The 20891-nt window shown below is 56.1% G+C and overlaps 1 pseudogene; it reads left to right on the top strand.

Annotated features, from left to right (window-relative positions):
- The first annotated feature begins 3831 nt into the window (after positions 1-3831).
- Positions 3832-7599, top strand: LOC128847580 (HLA class II histocompatibility antigen, DR alpha chain-like; annotated as a pseudogene).
- Positions 7600-20891: the final 13292 nt, after the last annotated feature.

The following is a 20891-nucleotide window of genomic DNA, read 5'->3' as shown; positions in this document are numbered from 1 at the left end:
ATATTGCTCAGGCATGCAGGAGTGAAATCAGGAAGGCCAAATCACAATTGGAGTTACAACTAGCAAGGAATGTTAAGAGTAAGAAGAAGGGTTTCTTCAGGTATGTTAGCAACAAGAAGAAAGTCAAGGAAAGTGTGGGCCCCTTACTGAATGAGGGAGGCAACCTAGTGACAGAGGCTGTGGAAAAAGCTAATGTACTCAATGATTTTTTTGCCTCTGTCTTCACAAACAAGGTCAGCTCCCAGACTGCTGCACTGGGCAGTACAGCATGGGGAGAAGGTGACCAGCCCTCTGTGGAGAAAGAAGTGGTTCGGGACTATTTAAAAAAACTGGACGTGCACAAGTCCATGGGGCTGGATGCCCTGCATCCGAGGGTGCTAAAGGAGTTGGCGGATGAGATTGCAGAGCCATTAGCCATTATCTATGAAAACTCATGGCGATCGGGGGAGGTCCCGGATGACTGGAAAAAGGCTAATGTAGTGCCCATCTTTAAAAAAGGGAAGAAGGAGGATCCGGGGAACTACAGGCCAGTCAGCCTCACCTCAGTCCCTGGAAAAATCATGGAGCAGGTCCTCAAGGAATCAATTCTGAAGCACTTAGAGGAGAGGAAAGTGATCAGGAACAGTCAACATGGATTCACCAAGGGCAAGTTGTGACAAAGTGGGACTGTTCTTAATATTTCCTCTGAATACTGTGTGAGTGCCTCAGTTTCCCCTGTGCATTTCTTAAGTCTCTAGGTGGTGGGGAAAGGCCAGTGTGCATAAATCACTGACACTCTGTCTCCCTGGCAACAAATGGCCAGGGCCCCTTCCCCCCCCTGCAAGAAAATAGCTAAAGGTGAACAAAAAGCTCAGGTGACCTCCTGGCCCGGGAAAGAGACAAAGCCGGGAGAAGGAGGGGCTGGACGGGGGTTTCAGTTGGGTGCTCACTGGGGACGGGGAGTGAGGGCAGACGGGGGTATCTGGCTCTCTGAACCCCATAATGGACCAAGGGGTCCTGTTCGCCACTGTACCTACAAGCTCTGTTGTAGACTGTGTTCCTGTCATCTAATAAACCTCTGTGTTACTGGCTGGCTGAGAGTCATGTCTGACTGCGAAGTGGGGGGTGCAGGACCTCTGGCTTCCCCAATACCCCGCCTGGGCGTACTCGCTGTGGGAAGCGCACGGAGGGGCAGAAGCTGACTGCTCCAAGGTCAGACCCAGGAGGTGAAGCCGTGTGAGCTTCTTGCCCTGAAGACAGTCTGCTCCGAGGGAGAGGAGGCTCCCCAAAGTCCTGACTGGCTTTGTGGGGAGCAGCTCCAGCATCGCCCGGGGACTCCATGACACAAGTCATGCCTGACTGACCTAATTGCCTTCTATGAGGAGATAACTGGCTCTGTGGATGAGGGGAAAGCAGTGGACGTGTTATTCCTTTACTTTAGCAAAGCTTTTGATACGGTCTCCCACAGTATTCTTGCCGGCAAGTTAAAGAAGTATGGGCTGGATGAATGGACTGTAAGGTGGATAGAAAGCTGGCTAGATCGTCGGGCTCAACGGGTAGTGATCAATGGCTCCATGTCTAGTTGGCAGCCGATTTCAAGTGGAGTGCCCCAAGGGTCGGTCCTGGGGCCGGTTTTGTTCAGTATCTTCATTAATGATCTGGAGGATGGCGTAGACTTCACCCTCAGATGACACTAAACTGTGAGGAGTGGTAGATACTCTGGAGGGTAGGGATAGGATACAGAGGGACCTAGGCAAGTTAGAGGATTGGGCCAAAAGAAATCTGATGAGGTTCAACAAGGACAAGTGCAGAGTTCTGCACTTAGGACAGAAGAATCCCATGCACTGCTACAGACTAGGGACCGAATGGCTAGGTAGCAGTTCTGCACAAAAGGATCTAGGGGTTACAGTGGACGAAAAGCTGGATATGAGTCGACAATGTGCCCTTGTTGCCAAGAAGGCTAACGGCATTTTGGGCTGTATAAGTAGGGGCATTGCCAGCAGATCAAGGAACGTGATCATTCCCCTTTATTCAACATTGGTGAGGCCTCATCTGGAATACTGTGTCCAGTTTTGGGCCCCACACTACAAGAAGGATGTGGAAAAATTGGAAAGAGTCCAGCGGAGGGCAACAAAAATGATTAGGGGTCTGGAGCACATGACTTATGAGGAGAGGCTGAGGGAACTGGGATTGTTTAGTCTCCAGAAGAGAAGAATGAGGGGGGATTTGATAGCTGCTTTCAACTACCTGAAGGGGGGTTCCAAAGAGGATGGAGCTCGGCTGTTCTCAGTGGTGGCAGATGACAGAACAAGGAGCAATGGTCTCAAGTTGCAGTGGGGGAGGTCCAGGTTGGATATTAGGAAAAACTATTTCACTAGGAGGGTGGTGAAGCACTGGAATGGGTTACGTAGGAAGGTGGTGGAATCTCCTTCCTTAGAGGTTTTTAAGGCCCAGCTTGACAAAGCCCTGGCTGGGATGATTTAATTGGGGTTGGTCCTGCTTTGAGCAGGGGGTTGAACTAGATACCTCCTGAGGTCCCTTCCAACCCTGATATTCTATGATAAGTAAAAGACCCAAAAATCGGGACTGTCCCTATAAAATCAGGATATCTGGTCACCCTAAGGCCAGTGCCCCAACTGCTGAGCCAGCTCCTCTCCAGCCCCTCCAGCACCTGACCCCTCCTGCTGGGCGCAGTGTGAACATCCAGCACGTTCGCTGCAGGGGAGGCGTGAGTTAGTGCCGGGGGGGCAGGGGCCAGGGACTAACGTGTCCACGCAGGGCCCAGTATCCCAGTCTGCCATGGATGATCCCCCAAAACCTGTCTGTGGTCTGGTCTACTCTTTACAGAGCTCTGTGGGTCAGGGGTGTGACACCCCCACCCCCAGCAGTGCAGAGCTGTGCCAGCCAAGCCCCCCATGTGCACACAGTCGTTCTGCAGAACAGGGCAGGTGTGGACCGGGTGAGTGTCGTGCGGGGAGGCGCAGTCACCACACTGGGGATAACCCCAACCGTCCCCCCCCCCCCCCAGCAGTGTTGCGTCCACACCGGCAGTGGCGCTGGAACAATTTTTACAGTGGGGGTGCTGAATCATAGAATTATAGATTATAAGGTCAGAAGGGACCATTATGATCATCTAGTCTGACCTCCTGCACAAAACCAGGCCACAGAATCTCACCCACCCACTCCTGTAACAAACCCCTAACCTATGCCTGACTTATTGTAGTCCTCAAATCATGGTTTAAAGACCTCAAGGTGCAGAGAATCCTCCAGCAAGTGACCCGTGCCCCACGCTGCAGAGGAAGGCGAAAACCCTCCAGGGCCTCTGCCAATCTGCTCTTGAGGAAAATTCCTTCCCCGCCCCAAATATGGCGCTCAGTTAAACCCTGAGCAGTCAGGGATCCCCAAACTTTTTACCTCACACCCCCCCCTTACCCCATCCATGCCCCTCTCCCCAGAGCCTCTCCCCTGGGCCGTGGCTCAGGGTGGGGGGGACATGGCTAGGGGTAAGGGGGCTGAGGCTGGGACCAAAGCTGGGGGTGGGACCAGAGTCCTGGGCACAGGACTGGTGGCCAGGACCCCTTGCAAAAATTGGGCGTGCTGCAACACCCCCTAGACTCCTAGTTCCCTATGCGCCCTGGGGACAAACACCCCCTGGCAGCCCTGTCCCCACACTGGGCCGCCCCTCTCCAGGCCCCGCCGTGCAGCCCCAGCCCCAGGACCTGGCGCCAGGCCGGGAATTTCTCCATCTCCTCTCTGCAAGGCTCAGCGCTGCTGCTCTGCCCGGTAACAGCCTGGTCGGCGCAGGGATTTCTGCCATTGGGCACAGGCCCCTGGGCCGGGCTCCCCTGGCCAATGCCGGGCGCTGCCCCCCAGCCCTGTCCCCCCCTGGGGTGTGACATGTGCCCCCCCCGACCCCCTAGTGCTGCCGGCCCCGCGCCCAGCCCAGTGCCCGGGAGAGGAGATGGGCGCAGGACGGGGCGTCCCCATGGCCCAGCTGGCCCTGCTCACCCTGCTGGCCCTGCCGGGCGCCGGGGCGGTGACAGGTACGGGCAGGGGCTGGGACACCTGGGCCTGGGGGGCGGCTTCACCCCCATAGCGCCCGGCTCCACCTCAGGGAGGGGACAATGGGGGGCTGATGGGGCAGGGAGGGGTATGTGGGGGAGCCGGATTGGGGTGGCGGCTGCAGGGAGGAGGGTCTCACCCCAAAGTGGGGAGCGGATGGGGTGGGCAGGGAGGCGGATGGGGGCTGATCTGGGCAGGGTGGGGGCTGCAGGGAGGAGGGTCTCACCCCCATGCCAGCGGGGAAGGGGAGGCTGGCGTGGGGGCAGCAGAGGGATCGTGGGGAAGGTGCTGAGGTTTGGGTACGACACAGCCCTGCCCTAGGGGTGCAGCCCCCCTTCCCCACAGAGACTCGGGGGCTGACCCCTCCCAGGGGGGCGCCAGGCACATGGGGAGAGGGGGAATGTTCCCCAAAGAGCCGCACCAGGGTCAGACCCTGCTGAGCAGTGTGTGCGTCTGTCCAGAGCAGGGAGCCCCTGTCCCCGCTCCCCGGCCTGGCTCCATTGTCCCCCGTCCCCCCCAGGGCTCAGACCCACGTGGGGGGGGGGCTCTGTGGGGCCAACTCTCTCCTCGGCTAGTGATGGCGGGTTCCCTCCTTTGCAGTCGCTCGGTGAGATCCTGCCTGGCGAGCTGGGGTCAGCGAACGACTCCCTAGGATGTAGGTGCCCAACTCCTTTGGGCCCTGGGTTGGACCCCCAGCCAGACCCCTCCCCCTCCCGGAGTGTGTCTGACCCCCCAGCGCAGCTTTCATGTCTGGCTGGGGAGTTCCCGGGTCTCCCAGTGACCGGCCCTGGGGTGTGAGTGTCGGGGGCCAGGGACTGAAATCGCCCCAAGAACCAGGTCATGGTGACACCGGGACATGGAACCAGCCCCCCACACAGACGGGAGAATGAAATGTCCTGCAGCCACAGCCCCCACCTCCCCCCAGGAGCCGCTTAGGGCAGGGGTTGTGTCCCCCTTCACAAGCTAAGTGGGTAGAGGCCTGGTCACTAGTTGGATGGGAGAACTGTTGTGATCAAATGAGCTGAGTGGGGGAGCACAGTAGGGGGTGCTGTCTCCCCCCCTGGCAGATATGACACCCATGCACCAGGGTGGTGCCAGGGGTCCCTGTGCTCCCTGCACCCACTTTCCCTGACACCAGTGAGTCCTAGTGTGAATATCACGGCCGGGGATGGGGGCGCTGGATTTAGGAGAAGTGCTGAGAAGACCCTGTCCCTGGGGAGCTGGTGGTGATGCCTGTATCCCCGCAGCAGAGAACATGCTCTCCCAGGTGAATTTCTACCAGCGCACGGACCCAGCCCAGCGGGAGGCTGGGGAGTACATGTTCGAGTTCAACCAGGACGAGATCTTCCACGTGGACCTGGAGAGGAAGGAGACCGTCTGGCGCCTGCCCGACTTCAGCAAGTTCACCAGCTTCGAGGCGCAGGGCGCCCTGGGCAATATCGCCGTGCTGAAGAACAACCTGGAGATCATGATCCAGAGGTCCAACCACACGCGGGCCCAGAACAGTACGATACGGGGACGGGGGGGCACCTTCCCTACCAGGCACCCCTTCCTAGTCCCCCTCCCCACCTGGCTCAGCAGTGGACCTTTCTCTTCCCCACCCCCCACATGCGGTCCCAGTACCAGCCCCCACCAGAGATTGAGAGCCCCCCTCCCAGCCCCTGGAGGGCTCCGGGGAGCCAGTCAGCCGGGCCAGGGCTCTGCAGGGCAGGGGGCCGAGCAGTTCACAGGTTGGGGGCCCAGGGCAGCTCCTTTGCCGACGGCTGTTCGTGGCCCTGCCCAGCGCCAGGCCCTGCCCCTGAGGGATTCTCTCCCCTGCCCCTGGTGCCCCATGAGCCGTCAGTGCAGGGAGCTGGGACGGCCCCGGCGATGCCCCCACAGTCCTGGGGAGAGACCCTGAGCTGGAGCGTGAGCACCAGGGACTGGCTGGCTCAGGGGGGCGGGGAATGGGACACGGGGCCTGTCCCCTCTAGGGGGCGCTGGCTCCGATCTGGCCCTGTCACAGACTCACAGGTCGTGCCCACTCTTGGCCCCGTGCGGTCCGTGGGGGGTGCCCCTTTCAGTGCGACAGCCCTTCTCGGGGGTCCCCTCTCTCTCGGGGTCAGGCCCCTCCACCTCCTGGAGCCGCACCTTTCTGAGCCTTAGCACGTCTGTCTCTGCCGTGGGTCCCCTCAGGGAGTCCCCTCACTCTGGACCCCCCGGGCCTTCATCCCCCGAAGGGGTTGATGCCCCCCTCCCCCCCCCGCCCTGTTCTCTAGACCAGAGTGACTCTCAGCCAGCATGAAACAGGAGGGTTTATTGAGAGTTGAACACAGCACAGGAAACTCTCCGGGCCTCTGGCCTGGCCTCCCTCAGCCCAGCACATCCCAGTCTCTCTGCATCCAGGTGGGCTCTGCCTGCTCCCCCTCTCCAGCCCAGAGCCCCCCTGCTCCCAGCTGGGCATCTGAGATCACCTGGCCTTGCCCGCCTCTGTCCATTGTCTTCTCTCCAGGGAAACAGGGTCGTCTGGGCCTCCTCTCCTCTCCACCATCCTTTGGCTCCCTCTGGAACTGGCTGGTCAGGTCACCAGGGTCCTCTCCCCGCAGCCCGTTGTCCGCCCACTAGCCAGAACCGGCTGCGACTCCTGAGCTGAGTCTCTGGGTCATCAGGTCACCCGTCGCTGGGATCTCCGTCCTCTAGGCCATTGGCTGGGGTCCCAAGTCCCCTCTCCGGTCCTCTGCAAAACACACTCCCTCTCCCCTCACCTCGTTAAACCAGTAACACCCAGGTAAACTGAGTCTCACCCCCTCTGCATGCAAACCATTGAAACTCACAGAAAAACAAGAAAATCTCCCACTTCATCACAGGCCCCAGGGCAGGGACTGGCTGGCTCAGGGGGGCGGGGAATGGGACCCACTAACCCCTGTCTCCCCAGAGCCCCCTGAGGTGACCGTGTTCCCCGAAGACCCCGTGGAGCTGGGTGAGCCCAACGTCCTGATCTGCTTCGTGGACAAGTTCTTCCCGCCGGTGCTCAACGTGACGTGGCTGAAGAACAGGCAGGAGGTGACCGAGGGCGTCTACGAGACCGACTTCTACCCCCGCCAGGACTACGCCTTCCGCAAGTTCTCCTACCTGCCCTTCCTCCCCAGCCAGGGCGACTTCTACGACTGCCAGGTGGAGCACTGGGGGCTGCCCGAGCCCTTCACGAAGCACTGGGGTAAGGCCGGGGCACCCGGGGACCCCACTGGGCACATGGCTGGGAGCCAGGATGCCTGGCTCTGGGAGGGGAGTGGGGGCTAGTGGTTAGAGCGGGGGGATGGGAGCCAGAACTCCTGGGTTCTCTCCCTGGCTCTGGGAGGGGAGTGGGGCTGGGTGGGAACAGCCCCCCTCACTCCATGCCCTGTCCCTCTCCCTCTCTCTCCAGAAGCCCAGGTACCCACCCCCGTCCCTGAGACCACAGAGACCCTGGTGTGCGCCCTGGGCCTGGCCGTGGGCATCATCGGCATCATCGCGGGCACCATCCTCATCATCAAGGGGATGAAGATGAACGCCGCCCGCAACCCGCGGGGCCCCTTGTGAGTAGCCACTGCCCGGGGATGGCACCCGCTGCACCCACACCCCCTGGGCCCACCCAGCACCCACTGGGGAGACCCCCCACACCCACTGTGCCCCCCCAGCCAGCCACAGCCCCTGGACCCACCCAGCACCCCCTGGGGAAACCACCCCCACCTGCTGTGCCCCCCCAGCCAGCAACAGCCCCTCCCCAAGCCAGCACCCCCTGGGGAGACACCCCCCCTGCTGTGCTCCCCCCAGCCAGCACCCCCTGGGGAGACCCCCCCACCTGCTGTGCCCCCCCAGCCAGCCACAGCCCCTGGGACCACCCAGCCCTCCCTGTGTCAATGGGAGAGTCCCTGGGGGTGCTGGGGAATGGCCCCGATCCCTGCCAGTCTTGCGTCGGGGTCCAGGGCTCCTGGTAACTGACCCTCTTTGCCTTTCAGATAAACACGGGGAGGAGCTGGGGCTCCCAAATCCCCCAGGTGCCTTCGTGAGACCCACTCGCACCCCCCACAGCTCTGCCCCCAGCGTCTCTGCTCCCCTCCCTTCGGTGCCAGCTGCTGTACCCAGACCCCTGGCCCTGTAACCATGCTGAGCCAACATGCTAGAGACTCACCAGCCCCTTGGGCTCCCCCCACTTCTCCGCACTCCTGTGCTGGGCTTGGGGGGGGCACCTATTCAGGGAGAGGGCTGCTGCCATGGGGCTGGGAATGTCGTCGCCCCTTGTTGGGGGGCAGCAGGGGAGAGGGCCCCTGCCCCATGGGGTTGGGAATGGGGGTCACCCTTCATCGGGGGGCAGCAAGGGACAGGGCTGCTGCCCATGGGGCTGGGAATGGGGTCGCCCCTCGTCAGGGGGCAGCAGGGGAGAGGGCTGCTGCCCCATGGGACTGGGAATGGGGGTCGCCCCTCGTCAGGGGGCAGCAGGGGAGAGGGCTGCTGCCCCATGGGACTGGGAATGGGGGTCGCCCCTCGTCAGGGGGCAGCAGGGCCCACGGGGCTGATCCAAACCCCATTGCCGTCATGGGGAAGGTTTCTCTTGACTCCAGTGGGTGCTGGATTGGGCCCCGAGCCCGGCCCCTATTGGCCAGAGGCTGCTGTCAGTCACCCCAGGTAACGCCCCTCCAGCCATTACCCAGAAGGCTTTGGGCCAGATACGAGTCAATGGGGTCCCTGTGGGGCGGGATCGGGCCCATGGCTGTGGGGGGGCAGCTCCATCGCACCCGTGTGCAGCTCCCCCGGGGTCCAGCCCTGCTGAGCCCCGCGCCCAGCGCGGGGTCTGCGTGGGACGGGCCCAATCCCTGTATAGCCCCCACCCTGCGCCCCATGTGTGTCACAGCCCGGCTGTCCCCCCCGCCCTGCACCCTGTGTGTGTCACAGCCCGGCGCCCACAGCGCTGTGCCCCATGTGTGTCACAGCCCGGCCCCCCCCCCCCCCCATCTCGCTCTGCAGCTTTGCTAACAGCAATAAAGTGGGTTTGGGACATTTCTGAGTTTTTGATCATTATTTTAAATCTGGTCAGTCTGGGTCATGCCCGCGTCAGCCTGTGTTATCCCAGCCCAGCCCCCGTCTGTCCAGGGAACCGGGTTATACCGGGAGTTCAGGGAGTTTGGTATGAGGGTTAAGGAAGGAGCCAGGACTCCTGGGTTCTATCCCAGCTCTGGGAGGGGAGTGGGGGCTGGGAGCCAGGACTCCTGGGTTCTCTCCCTGGCTCTGGGAGGGGAGTGGGGGCTGGTGGGTTAGAGCAGGAGGGGCTGGGAGCCAGGACTCCTGGGTTCTATTCCTGTCGCTGACACTGACTTGCTGCAAGCTGTGAGGCTTTCTGTGCCTCAGTTTCCCCTTGTGTGAAATGTGGCCAGTCTCGTCCTGGGGCGGAGGTGGGGGCTCTGGGGCTGAGAGATGGTCCATGGAGCACTTTGAGCTCGGCCCGTGGCCGGGAGCCCAGGAGCAGGGCAGGGTTCATGGGCTGGGCTCCCCCGGGACTGAATCCCGCAGGGCGAGTGGCTGCAGAGAGACGCTGGCCTGTCTGGGGGCTGCAGTGACGTCCCCCAGGCTGGGGTCACTGTGATGGGAAGGGCGGATCCCCCCCGACCATAGCACCGAGACGCAGCCCAGCTTCCTCGCACCCCTTCCCTGGCACGTGCTGGGAGACCCCCCCCACCCCCGGCTCCCACCAGCAGCGATTGGCTGCTCCAACCAGACAATAACGCCACCAACCGACCAAGCTCTCCCATTGGCCGCTGGAGCCTTGGACCAGCCTCCTGCATGTTCCCATTGGCTGCCGCCGAACTGCTGTCCCTGGGGGGAATGTTCCCAGTTCCCTTTAGGCAGCTCCAGACACAGGCCCTGGGCTGCTGCCGGCTGGGGAGGCCCTGGGGGGGGGGGGCTGGGCGCGCGGCTGGCTGGGGTGGGGGGCTGTTTCCAGTGGGGTCTGGTGGGGCCGGGCCCTGGGCTAGGGCTAGTCAGTAGCTGGGTGAGCCGAGAGACGATGTAACCCACCATGGGGTGCGTCTGCAGGGACACCCAGGCTGGGGAGTGGTGGGTAATGCTGGGACGGGTCAGTTACACGCAGCGAGCTGGAACACACGGGGAGCTGGGCCCATCACACGTGTTTTCACACAGCCAGGGGCAAGATACCTGGGGAATAAATGTTCACTAATGGGCTCTTCAGCCCAGCAGCGGGAGGTCGAACACATCCGACGGCTGGAAGTTGAAGCCAACCACGTTCAGGCTGGAACTAAGGCGCAGTTTTTACCATTGCGGGGAACGAACCCCTGGAGCTGTTTCCCAAGGACTGTGGTGGATTCTCCACCCCCGGCAATAGTTGGTCACAATTGGCTGTTTTTCTCCGAGATCTTCTCTAGGAGGTCACAATGGTCCCTTCTGGCCTTGGGCTCATGTACAAATACTCTAGGCAGGCTGTACATCTGGGACCAAGGCCATAGGCCCCACCGGAGGGGCGGGTGGGGCTGTACCCTGGGAAGCAGCGACTGGACTGGACTTGGGGGTCAAGGCAGAACCCAACTGAACACGAGCTCCCAGTGCATTGCTGAGGCTGGGGTGTGTCTGCTCTGCCACCAGACACCCTGGTTGGCCTGGGCCAGCTGACTCGGGCTGTGCAGCTATTTCATTAGTGTCGCCTTCCAGGCTGGGGCTGGAGCCAGGGCTCTGGGATCCTCCCATCTCGGGTGGCTTCAGACCCTGGTCTCCAGCCCAAGCCTGGCAGTCGACACTGCAATGAAACAGCCACAGCCCTGCAGCCGGAGCCCGAGTCCGCTGGCACGGACCAGCCACGCATGTGCAGTGCAGTGTAGACGTACCCGAAGAGGGTGAATGTGACCCTGGGCTGTAGGAACACGGGAATATCAAGCAGATGCAGGGAGATGTCACCTCCATATACAGCACTGTGAGACCATCACTGGCTGCCGTGTCCCATTCCGGGCTCTGCCCTGCTGAAAAGAGACTGAAATGTTGCTGGGTTCAGAGAGGAGCCACAAAGATGAGTCAAGGGCTGGAGAAACCTGCCTTTGAGTGGGAGACGGAAGGGGCTCAGGCTGTGCAGTTCATCCAAGGGAAGGTTCCTGGAGAGGAGATGTCTGGGAGCAGAGGGCTCGTTAATCGCACAGACAATGGTGAACGAGAGCCAGTGGCTGGCAGCTGAAGTGAGACAACTTCAGACGAGAACTAAGGGACACACGTTTAACCGGGCAGGGCACTAACCGTTGGAACAGCCGACCCAGGGATGTGGTGGATTCGCCAGCACTTGGAGTCTGTAAATCAGACTGGGACGTCTCTTTCTAACAGACCCGCTCTAGCTTGACTGCCAGATATGGGCTGGATGCTGGGATCCCTGGGTGCGATTCTCTGCCCTGGGCCATGCAGGAGCTCAGACCAGGTGCTCCGAACGGTCCCTTCTGGCCTTGACAGCTCTGGCTCCATGACTGGGGTGTGGGGTGAGCAGGGCTGGCTCTAGGCACCAGCAAAGCAAGCAGTTGCTTGGGGCTAGGGTTACCATTGGTCCGGATTTCCCCGGACATGTCCTCCTTTTTGTGCTAAAAATAGCGTCCGGGGGGAATTTGTAAAGCACTCACAATGTCCGGGATTTCCCCCCTCCCCGGCAGAGCAGAGCGAGCGGCTGGGAGGGCTGCAGGGAAGTCCCGGGCTGGACTCCGGAGCAGCTGTAGAGGAGCCGGATCCGCCCTGCGTTCTGAGCCGGCAGCTCTCCCCTGCAGCCCGGTCCGGCAGCACTGTGCAGGGCCAGGGACCGGGTTTTGTTGTGCTGGGGAGCGCAGCCACGTGTCCGGCTCGCACAGAGCCCAACACCCTGTTCTGAGCAGCAGGGTAAGGGGGCCAGGGGGCAGGAGAAGGGACAGGGAGGTTCTGGAGGGGGCAGTCAAGAAACGGGGGGGGTCGGGAGTTCGGGGGGGGGCTTTTGGGGGGGGTGGAGAAGGTTTTGGGTAGTCAGGGTACAGGTAGGGGGTAGGGTCCTGGGGGGCAGTTAGGAGCAGGGGTCCCAGGAGGGGCAGTCAGGGGACAAGGAACGGGGGGAGGGTTGGGGGTTCTGGGGGGGCGGGAAGTGGGAGGGGCAGGGGTGGGGCTAGGGCAGGACTGGGGCGGGGCTCCTCCCGTCCTCTTTTTTGCTTGCTGAAATATGGTAACCCTACTTGGGGCGGCAGATTTGCAAGGGGCGCAAGAATCCAGCCTGGGAGCTGAGAACCAACAGGGGCACTGGGAGCTGTAGTTCCTTGGTTAGCTCCCTGCCTAGAGAGCCAGCCCTGGAGCAGGGAAAGAACTACATTTCCCAGCATTCCCTCGGCCGCTAGCAACAGGAAAGGGAGGGGGAAGGAGTATGGAACTGAAATCTGCAGCTTGCTGTGAATGGTAGGGACAGAGCCAGCTCTAGGATTTTTGCCGCCCCCCCCCCACCCCAGGGCTCCCCCCGCACCCCTGTATTGCTCCAGCCCTGGGTTCTCCCCCCACCTGCACCTCCTGCTGCCCCAGTCCTGGGCTCTTCCCCCCACCCTCCACCTGCATCTCCTGCCACCCCAGCCCTAGGCTCTTCCCCACCCCACACCCCCTGCAGCCCCAGCTCTGGCCCCCACCTGCACCTCCCTGCTGCCCCAGCCCTGGGCTCTTCCCCCCCTACCCACATCTCCTGCCACCCCAGCCCTGGCACCCATCCGCACCCCCTGCCGCCCCAGCCCTGAGCTCTTTCCCCACCACCTCCTGCCGCCCCAGCCCTGGGCTCTCCCCCAAAGAAGGAATTGGGTGGACTAAACGGACAGTGCCCCCCTCTATCTGAAGCCTAGCAAGGGAGGTACGTGGATCCCACTAGAATTTAAAATGGAAAGTAAGGGAGGGGAGGCTGTGGACCTGGGCAGCTTTAGAAACAGTACCAGGCACGTAGGAGGATTTCCACTTCTGAGCCATGGAAGCAGAAATTGACTTTTCCTCTCCAGATATAGCTACTATTCAGAAAGGGAATCTAGCACCTGCCTTCCGGATTTGAACACCCTCAAAATTCAGGAGTGCTCAAGCGCAATTTGGGCAGCTGTTACTTCATTTCTCCCAAATCAACTATACTGATCCACTGGAACTTGCTGTAGAAAAAGTAGAATAAATTGAGCAAGAAATGCTTCCCAGTGGTTATTAGGACTGGAATTGCTATTTTCAACAGCCATTGCCTTTTTTTTTTTTTTTTTTAGTTTTAGTTTTATTTGTTTAAAAGAAAGACCGTGATAGTGCATTCCCCATAGAAACAAAGAATGGAACAAAAGAATAATAAAGGCACCTCAACTTTTCCTCGTTTATGGAGGACAGTCTTATAATATGCATCCAGATATCCTCCAATCACACAAGCTGAAAATTGTTCCAAATACTGCAGTTCTGTAACCATATGGGAACCAATCCTGTCTGTGTTCTGTGCACATCCAAAATTCCTGCTGAATGACCTGCCCTGGGAGCGAGTTACCAGTGACCCAGGGCTGGGGCAGCAGGAGGGTGCAGTTGGGGAGGGGAAGAGCCCAGGGCTGGGGTGGGGGCAGCCAAACATTTTTTTGCTTGGGGCAACAAAAAACCTAGAGCCGGCCCTGGGGGTGAGGGCCCCAGGGACGTGGTACCAACCTTCAGGAGAGGCCAGCAGAGTGCTCCTGGCGATGACTGCCCCGCAAAGCTCACTCCTGGGCCCCAGCTGGGGTATGGGAATTAACAGCACCAGGGAGAGAGCCCTGAAAATACCAAGGGGGTGCAAGACCATGAGCTGCAGATCAGCACTGGGGGTAGGGTGGGTGGCAGTGGGGAGAATTGTAGACTGAATGGAGGTGAGAAGGGCAGGGCACGGTGCCAGCAGGGTCTGGGGAGGGGCCCAGAGACAGAAGTTGGCAGGGTCTTGGGCTCAGGGCACTGCCCAGAGTGTGGTGTGGTGAGGTGTGGGTCTGGACAGGGTGTAGCTGTCGGACTAGATTGATAACTGGTACATTTCTGATATGGGAAATGTAAGAAAGAGTGACTCCACAGCAGACCCCAGAATTTGGCCTGACCATTAGAAAGAAATATGTTTCTCAGCCCCCCTGCTGAGTCTGTGTTGATTGAAATTGCCTGTCAGTTTACAAGGTCAGTGTTAATTGTAGCAGCACATCCAGAGTCTAAGGGTGTGTCTACACCACAAAATTAGGTCAATTTTATAGAAGTCGGTTTTATACAGTCGATTATGTATGTCCCCACTAAATGCATTAAGTCGGCGGAGTGCAGCCTCACTACCATGGCTAGCATCGACTTACGGAGAGGTGCACTGTGGGTAGCTATCCCACAGTTCCCACAGTCTCCGCTGCCCATTGGAATTATGGGTTAAGCTCCCAGTGCCTGATGGGGCAAAAATATTATCGCAGGTGGTTTTGGGTACATGTCATCAGTCGCCCCTCTCTCTCTCCCTTCCTCTGTGAAAGCAACGGTAGACAATCGTTTCGTGCCTTTTTTCCTGGGTTACCCGTGCAGATGCCACACCACGGCAAGCATGGAGCCTGCTCAGCTCACTGCTGCTGTTGTGAGCATTGTAAACACCTCACGCATTATCTTGGAGTATATGCAGAACTGGGCTAAGAGACGGCAGCATGAGGACGATTGTGAGGAGGACATGGACACAGACGTTCCTGAAAGCACTGGCTGTGGCAACTGGGACATCATGGCCGCAGTGGGGCTGGTTGATACAGTGGAACGCCGATTCTGGGCCCAGCAAACAAGCCCAGACTGGTGGGACCGCATAGTATTGCAGGTATGGGATGATTCCCAGTGGCTGTGAAACTTTCTCATGCGTAAGGGCACTTTCCTGGAACTTTGTGAGTTGCTTTCCCCTGCCCTGAAGCACCAGAATACCAAGATGAGAGCAGCCCTCACAGTTGAGAAGCGAGTGGCGATAGCCCTGTGGAAGCTTGCAACACCTGACTGCTACCGGTCAGTCAGGAATCAATTTGGAGTGGGCAAATCTACTGTGATCCAAGTAGCCAATGCAATCACTGATGTTCTGCTATCAAGGATAGTGACTCTGGGAAATGTGCAGGTCATAGTGGATGGCTTTGCTGCAATGGGATTCCCTAACTGTGGTGGGGCGATAGACGGAACCCATATCCCTATCTTGGCACCGGACCACCTTGGCAACCAGTACATAAACCGCAAGGGGTACTTCTCAATGGTGCTGCAAGCACTGGTGGATCAGAAGGAACGTTTCACAGACATCAACATGGGATGGCCGGGAAAGGTGCATAACCCTCGCATCTTTAGGAACTCTGGGCTGTTCGAGCAGCTGCAAGAAGGGACTTTCTTCCCAGACCAGAAAATTACCGTTGGAGATGTTGAAATGCCAATAGTTATCCTTGAAGACCCAGCCTACCCCTTGCTCCCATGGCCCATGAAGCCATATACAGGCAGCCTGGACAGTAGTAAGGAGCAGTTCAACTATAGGCCGAGCAAGTGCAGAATGGTGGTAGAATGTGCCTTTGGACATTTAAAAGTTCACTGGCGCTGTTTGCTGAGTAGGTCAGACCTCAACGCAAGCAATATCCCCATTGTTATTGCTGCTTGCTGTGTGCTCCATAATATCTGTGAGAGTAAGGGGGAGATGTTTATGGTGGGGTGGGAGGTTGAGGCAAATTGCCTGGCTGCCAATTTTGAGCAGCCAGACACCAGGGCAGTTAGAAGAGCACAGCAGGGCATGCTGTGCATCAGAGAGGCTTTGAAAACCAGTTTCATGACTGGCCAGGCTACGGTGTGACAGTTGTGTGTGTTTCTCCTTGATGCAAACCTGCCCCCATTGTTGATTTTTAACTCCCTGTAAGCCAACCACCCTCCCCCTTCAATCACAGCTGGCAAAGGAAATAAAGTCACTATTGTTTTGAAACCATGCATTCTTTCTTTAGTAATTAAAAAAAAAAAGGGAGATTCATAGATTCATAGATTCTAGGACTGGAAGGGACCTCGAGAGGTCATCGAGTCCAGTCCCCTGCCCGCATGGCAGGACCAAATACCGTCTAGACCATCCCTGATAGACATTTATCTAACCTACTCTTAAATATCTCCAGAGATGGAGATTCCACAACCTCCCTAGGCAATTTATTCCAGTGGTTAACCACCCTGACAGTTAGGAACTTTTTCCTAATGTCCAACCTAGACCTCCCTTGCTGCAGTTTAAACCCATTGCTTCTGGTTCTATCCTTAGAGACTAAGGTGAACAAGTTTTCTCCCTCCTCCTTATGACACCCTTTTAAATACCTGAAAACTGCTATCATGTCCCCTCTCAGTCTTCTCTTTTCCAAACTAAACAAACCGAATTCTTTCAGTCTTCCTTCATAGGTCATGTTCTCAAGACCTTTAATCATTCTTGTTGCTCTTCTCTGGACCCTCTCCAATTTCTCCACATCTTTTTTAAAATGCGGTGCTCAGAACTGGACACAATACTCCAGCTGAGGCCTAACCAGAGCAGAGTAGAGCGGAAGAATGACTTCTCGTGTCTTGCTCACAACACACCTGTTAGTACATCCCAGAATCAGGTTTGCTTTTTTTGCAACAGCATCACACTGTTGACTCATAATTAGCTTGTGGTCCACTATAACGCCTAGATCCCTTTCTGCCGTACTCCTTCCTAGACAGTCTCTTCCCATTCTGTATGTGTGAAACTGATTTTTCCTTCCTAAGTGGAGCACTTTGCATTTGTCTTTGTTAAACTTCATCCTGTTTACCTCAGACCATTTCTCCAATTTGTCCAGATCATTTTGAATTATGACCCTGTCCTCCAAAGCAGTTGCAATCCCCCCCAGTTTGGTATCATCCCCAAACTTAATAAGCGTACTTTCTATGCCAATATCTAAGTCGTTGATGAAGATATTGAACAGCGCCGGTCCCAAAACAGACCCCTGCAATACCCCACTCGTTACGGCTTTCCAGCAGGATTGGGAACCATTAATAACAACTCTCTGAGTACGGTTATCCAGCCAGTTATGCACCCCCCTTATAGTAGCCCCATCTAAATTGTATTTGCCTAGTTTATCGATAAGAATATCATGCGAGACTGTATCAAATGCCTTACTAAAGTCTAGGTATACCACATGCACAGCTTCACCCTTATCCACAAGGCTCGTTATCCTAGCAAAGAAAACTATCAGATTGGTTTGACATGATTTGTTCTTCACAAATCCATGCTGTCTGTTCCCTATCACCTTACCACCTTCCAAGTGTTTGCAGATGATTTCCTTAATTACTTGCTCCATTATCTTCCCTGGCACAGAAGTTAAACTAACTGGTCTGTAGTTTCCTGGGTTGTTTTTATTTCCCTTTTTATAGATGGGCACTATATTTGCCCTTTTCCAGTCTTCTGGAATCTCTCCCGTCTCCCATGATTTTCCAAAGATAATAGCTAGAGGCTCAGATACCTCCTCTATTAGCTCCTTGAGTATTCTAGGATGCATTTCATCAGGCCCTGGTGACTTGCAGGCATCTAACTTTTCTAAGTGATTTTGAACTTGTTCTTTTTTTATTTTATCTGCTAAACCTACCCCCTTCCCATTAGCATTCACTATGTTAGGCATTCCTTCAGACTTCTCGGTGAAGACCGAAACAAAGAAGTCATTAAGCATCTCTGCCATTTCCAAGTTTCCTGTTACTGTTTCTCCCTCTTCACTAAGCAGTGAGCCTACCCTGTCTTTGGTCTTCCTCTTGCTTCTAATGTATTGATAAAAAGTCTTCTTGTTTCCCTTTATTCCCGTAGCTAGTTTGAGCTCATTTTGTGCCTTTGCCTTTCTAATCTTGCCCCTGCATTCCTGTGTTGTTTGCCTATATTCATCCTTTGTAATCTGTCCCAGTTTCCATTTTTTATATGACTCCTTTTTATTTTTTAGATCATGCAAGATCTCATGGTTAAGCCAAGGTGGTCTTTTGCCACATTTTCTATCTTTCCTAACCAGCGGAATAGCTTGCTTTTGGGCTCTTAATAGTGTCCCTTTGAAAAACTGCCAACTCTCCTCAGTTGTTTTTCCCCTCAGTCTTGATTCCCATGGGACCTTACCTATCAGCTCTCTGAGCTTCCCAAAATCTGCCTTCCTGAAATCCATTGTCTCTATTTTGCTGTTCTCCCTTCTACCCTTCCTTAGAATTGCAAACTCTATGATTTCATGATCACTTTCACCCAGGCTGCCTTCTACTTTCACATTCTCAACGAGTTCCTCCCTATTTGTTAAAATCAAGTCTAGAACAGCTTCCCCCCTAGTAGCTTTTTCAACCTTCTGAAATAAAAAGTTGTCTCCAATGCAGTCCAAGAATTTGTTGGATAGTCTGTGCCCCGCTGTGTTATTTTCCCAACATATATCCGGATAGTTGAAGTCCCCCATCACCACCAAATCTTGGGCTTTGGATGATTTTGTTAGTTGCTTAAAAAAAGCCTCATCCACCTCTTCCACCTGGTTAGGTGGCCTGTAGTAGACTCCTAGCATGACATCTCCCTTGTTTTTTACCCCTTTTAGCCTAACCCAGAGACTCTCAACACTTCCGTCTCCTATGTCCATCTCTACCTCAGTCCAAGTGTGTACATTTTTAATATATAAGGCAACACCTCCTCCCTTTTCCCCCTGTCTATCCTTCCTGAGCAAGCTGTACCCATCCACACCAACATTCCAATCATGTGTATTATCCCACCAAGTTTCAGTGATGCCAACAATGTCATAGTTGTATTTATTTATTAGCACTTCCAGTTCTTCCTGCTTATTCCCCATACTTCTCGCATTTGTATATAGGCATCTAAGATACTGGTTTGATCTTTCCTCCCAGTTTTGTCCTGACTCTCCTTTCTCTCTGCCAATATAGCCCACACTCCCTCTCGTTTCTGACCTATCTCCTCGGTCTCCATGTTCCCCACTTACCTGTGGGCTTTGCTCACCTGTCCCCGTCGAACCTAGTTTAAAGCCCTCCTCACTAGGTTAGCCAGTCAGTGTCCAAATAGGGTCTTTCCTTTCCTCGAAAGGTGAACGCCATCTCTGCCTAGAAGTCCTTCCTCGAATAGCATCCCGTGGTCTAGGAAGCCAAAGCCCTCCTGGCGACACCATCTTCGCAGCCAGGCATTCACCTCCATGATGCATCTGTCTCTGCCCGGGCCCCTACCTTTGACAGGAAGAATTGAAGAGAATACCACCTGCGCTCCAAACTCCTTCACCCGTACTCCCAGAGCCCTGTAGTCACTCTTGATCCGCTCAGTGTCACACCGCGCAGTATCATTTGTGCCCACATGGATGAGTAGCATGGGGTAGTAGTAGATAACCGATAATGTATCCCGGGTGGGGTAGGGTGAGGTGGGAAGGACAAGGCCACATTGCTTATTGTAGCCACACTACAAATCAAAACTGTTTGAATGCCAGCCTTCTGTTGCTTGGGCCATCCTCTGGAGTGAATGGCTGGGTGCCCGGAGCCTTCCCCCTTGCGTTCTTGGTCCTGCTAGTGAAGGCAGGGGGCTGGACTCGATGACCTTTCAAGGTCCCTTCCAGTTCTAGGAGGTGGGATATCTCCATTAATTATAATTAATTATAAATTATTATAATTATTATAATTATTGGGCATCTGGGTGAGGAGGATATGGAAATTGGAGAGGAGGGCAGGTGGTTGTACAATGGATTCAGCGGCGGTCTGAGCTCTTGTTGGCTTTCTTGCAGCTCCACCAGATGCCTGAGCATGTCCGTTTGCTCCCCCATTAGCCTCAGCATTGCATCCTGCGTCTTCTCATCGTGCTCACTTAATGCTTTCCTGGACTCTGCCACTGAATGCCTTCATGCATTCAGCTGTGTCCTATCAGTGCAGGAGGACTGCATGAGCTCGGAAAACATGTCATCGTGAGTGCGTTTTTTTTGCCTTCTAATCTGCGATAACCTCAGGGATGGAGATGGTAGGGGGAGCATAGAAACATTTGCACCTGCGGGGGAATAAAAAGGGAGAGTTAATTTTAAGATGATACATTTCTGAGAACAAAAGGGAGACTCTTTCACAGTGAATCAAGTAATTCACAGCAGACAGCACATGTGCTTTAGGTACAAGGTCGCATTTTGCCTTTTATATTGAGCACCTGCCGGTATGGTGACACATCACACACGGCTGGGCAACAGAATTTGGTTTCCAGGCAGCCATGGTAAGTCAAAGGGTACGTGGGTTTGGCTTCTAACGCCTTCATAACACGTGGGAATGTTTTCAAACTGCAGCGCCCTCCTTTCCCATAGCAAGCAATGCCGGTTGGGTTTGCCATTTAAAAGGAGGGGCTGCGGTTTTCGTGTGGATCTGCAGCACACCCCTCCCCCCACCCCTCCGCGTGGCTATTTGGGATGATCCCTTCACCCCTCCACCTGCCGCATGGCTATTCTCAGGGATGATCCCTTTTAGCCAAGCACAAACAGCCCAGCATGAACGGGGTCCTTTTACTGTTCCCTTACAAAAATTCCCCTATTTCAACCAGGTGACCATGGATGGTATCACTCTCCTGAGGCTAACACAGAAAGCTATAGACCGAATGTTGCTTGAATGTGACCAAAACCCAGGACCATTCGCTGCCATGCTTTGTGCTTAGGGTGACCAGATGTCCCGATTTTATAGGGACAGTCCTGATTTTGGGGTCTTTTTCTTATATAGGCTCCTATTACCCCCCACCCCCTGTCCCGATTTTTCACACTTGCTGTCTGGTCACCCTATTTGTGCTGCAATGATTCCAGACTACTTGCTACTGGCTTGGCGTGGTAAAGTGTCCTACCGTGGAGGACGAAATAAGGCAGCCCTCCCCAGAAACCTTCTGCAAAGGTCTG

This window comes from Malaclemys terrapin, chromosome 13, assembly GCF_027887155.1.
Source record: "Malaclemys terrapin pileata isolate rMalTer1 chromosome 13, rMalTer1.hap1, whole genome shotgun sequence".
Lineage (NCBI taxonomy): Eukaryota > Metazoa > Chordata > Testudines > Emydidae > Malaclemys > Malaclemys terrapin.
Note: the sequence above shows the minus strand (reverse complement) of the source record. Positions and strands in the feature narration are given on the sequence as shown.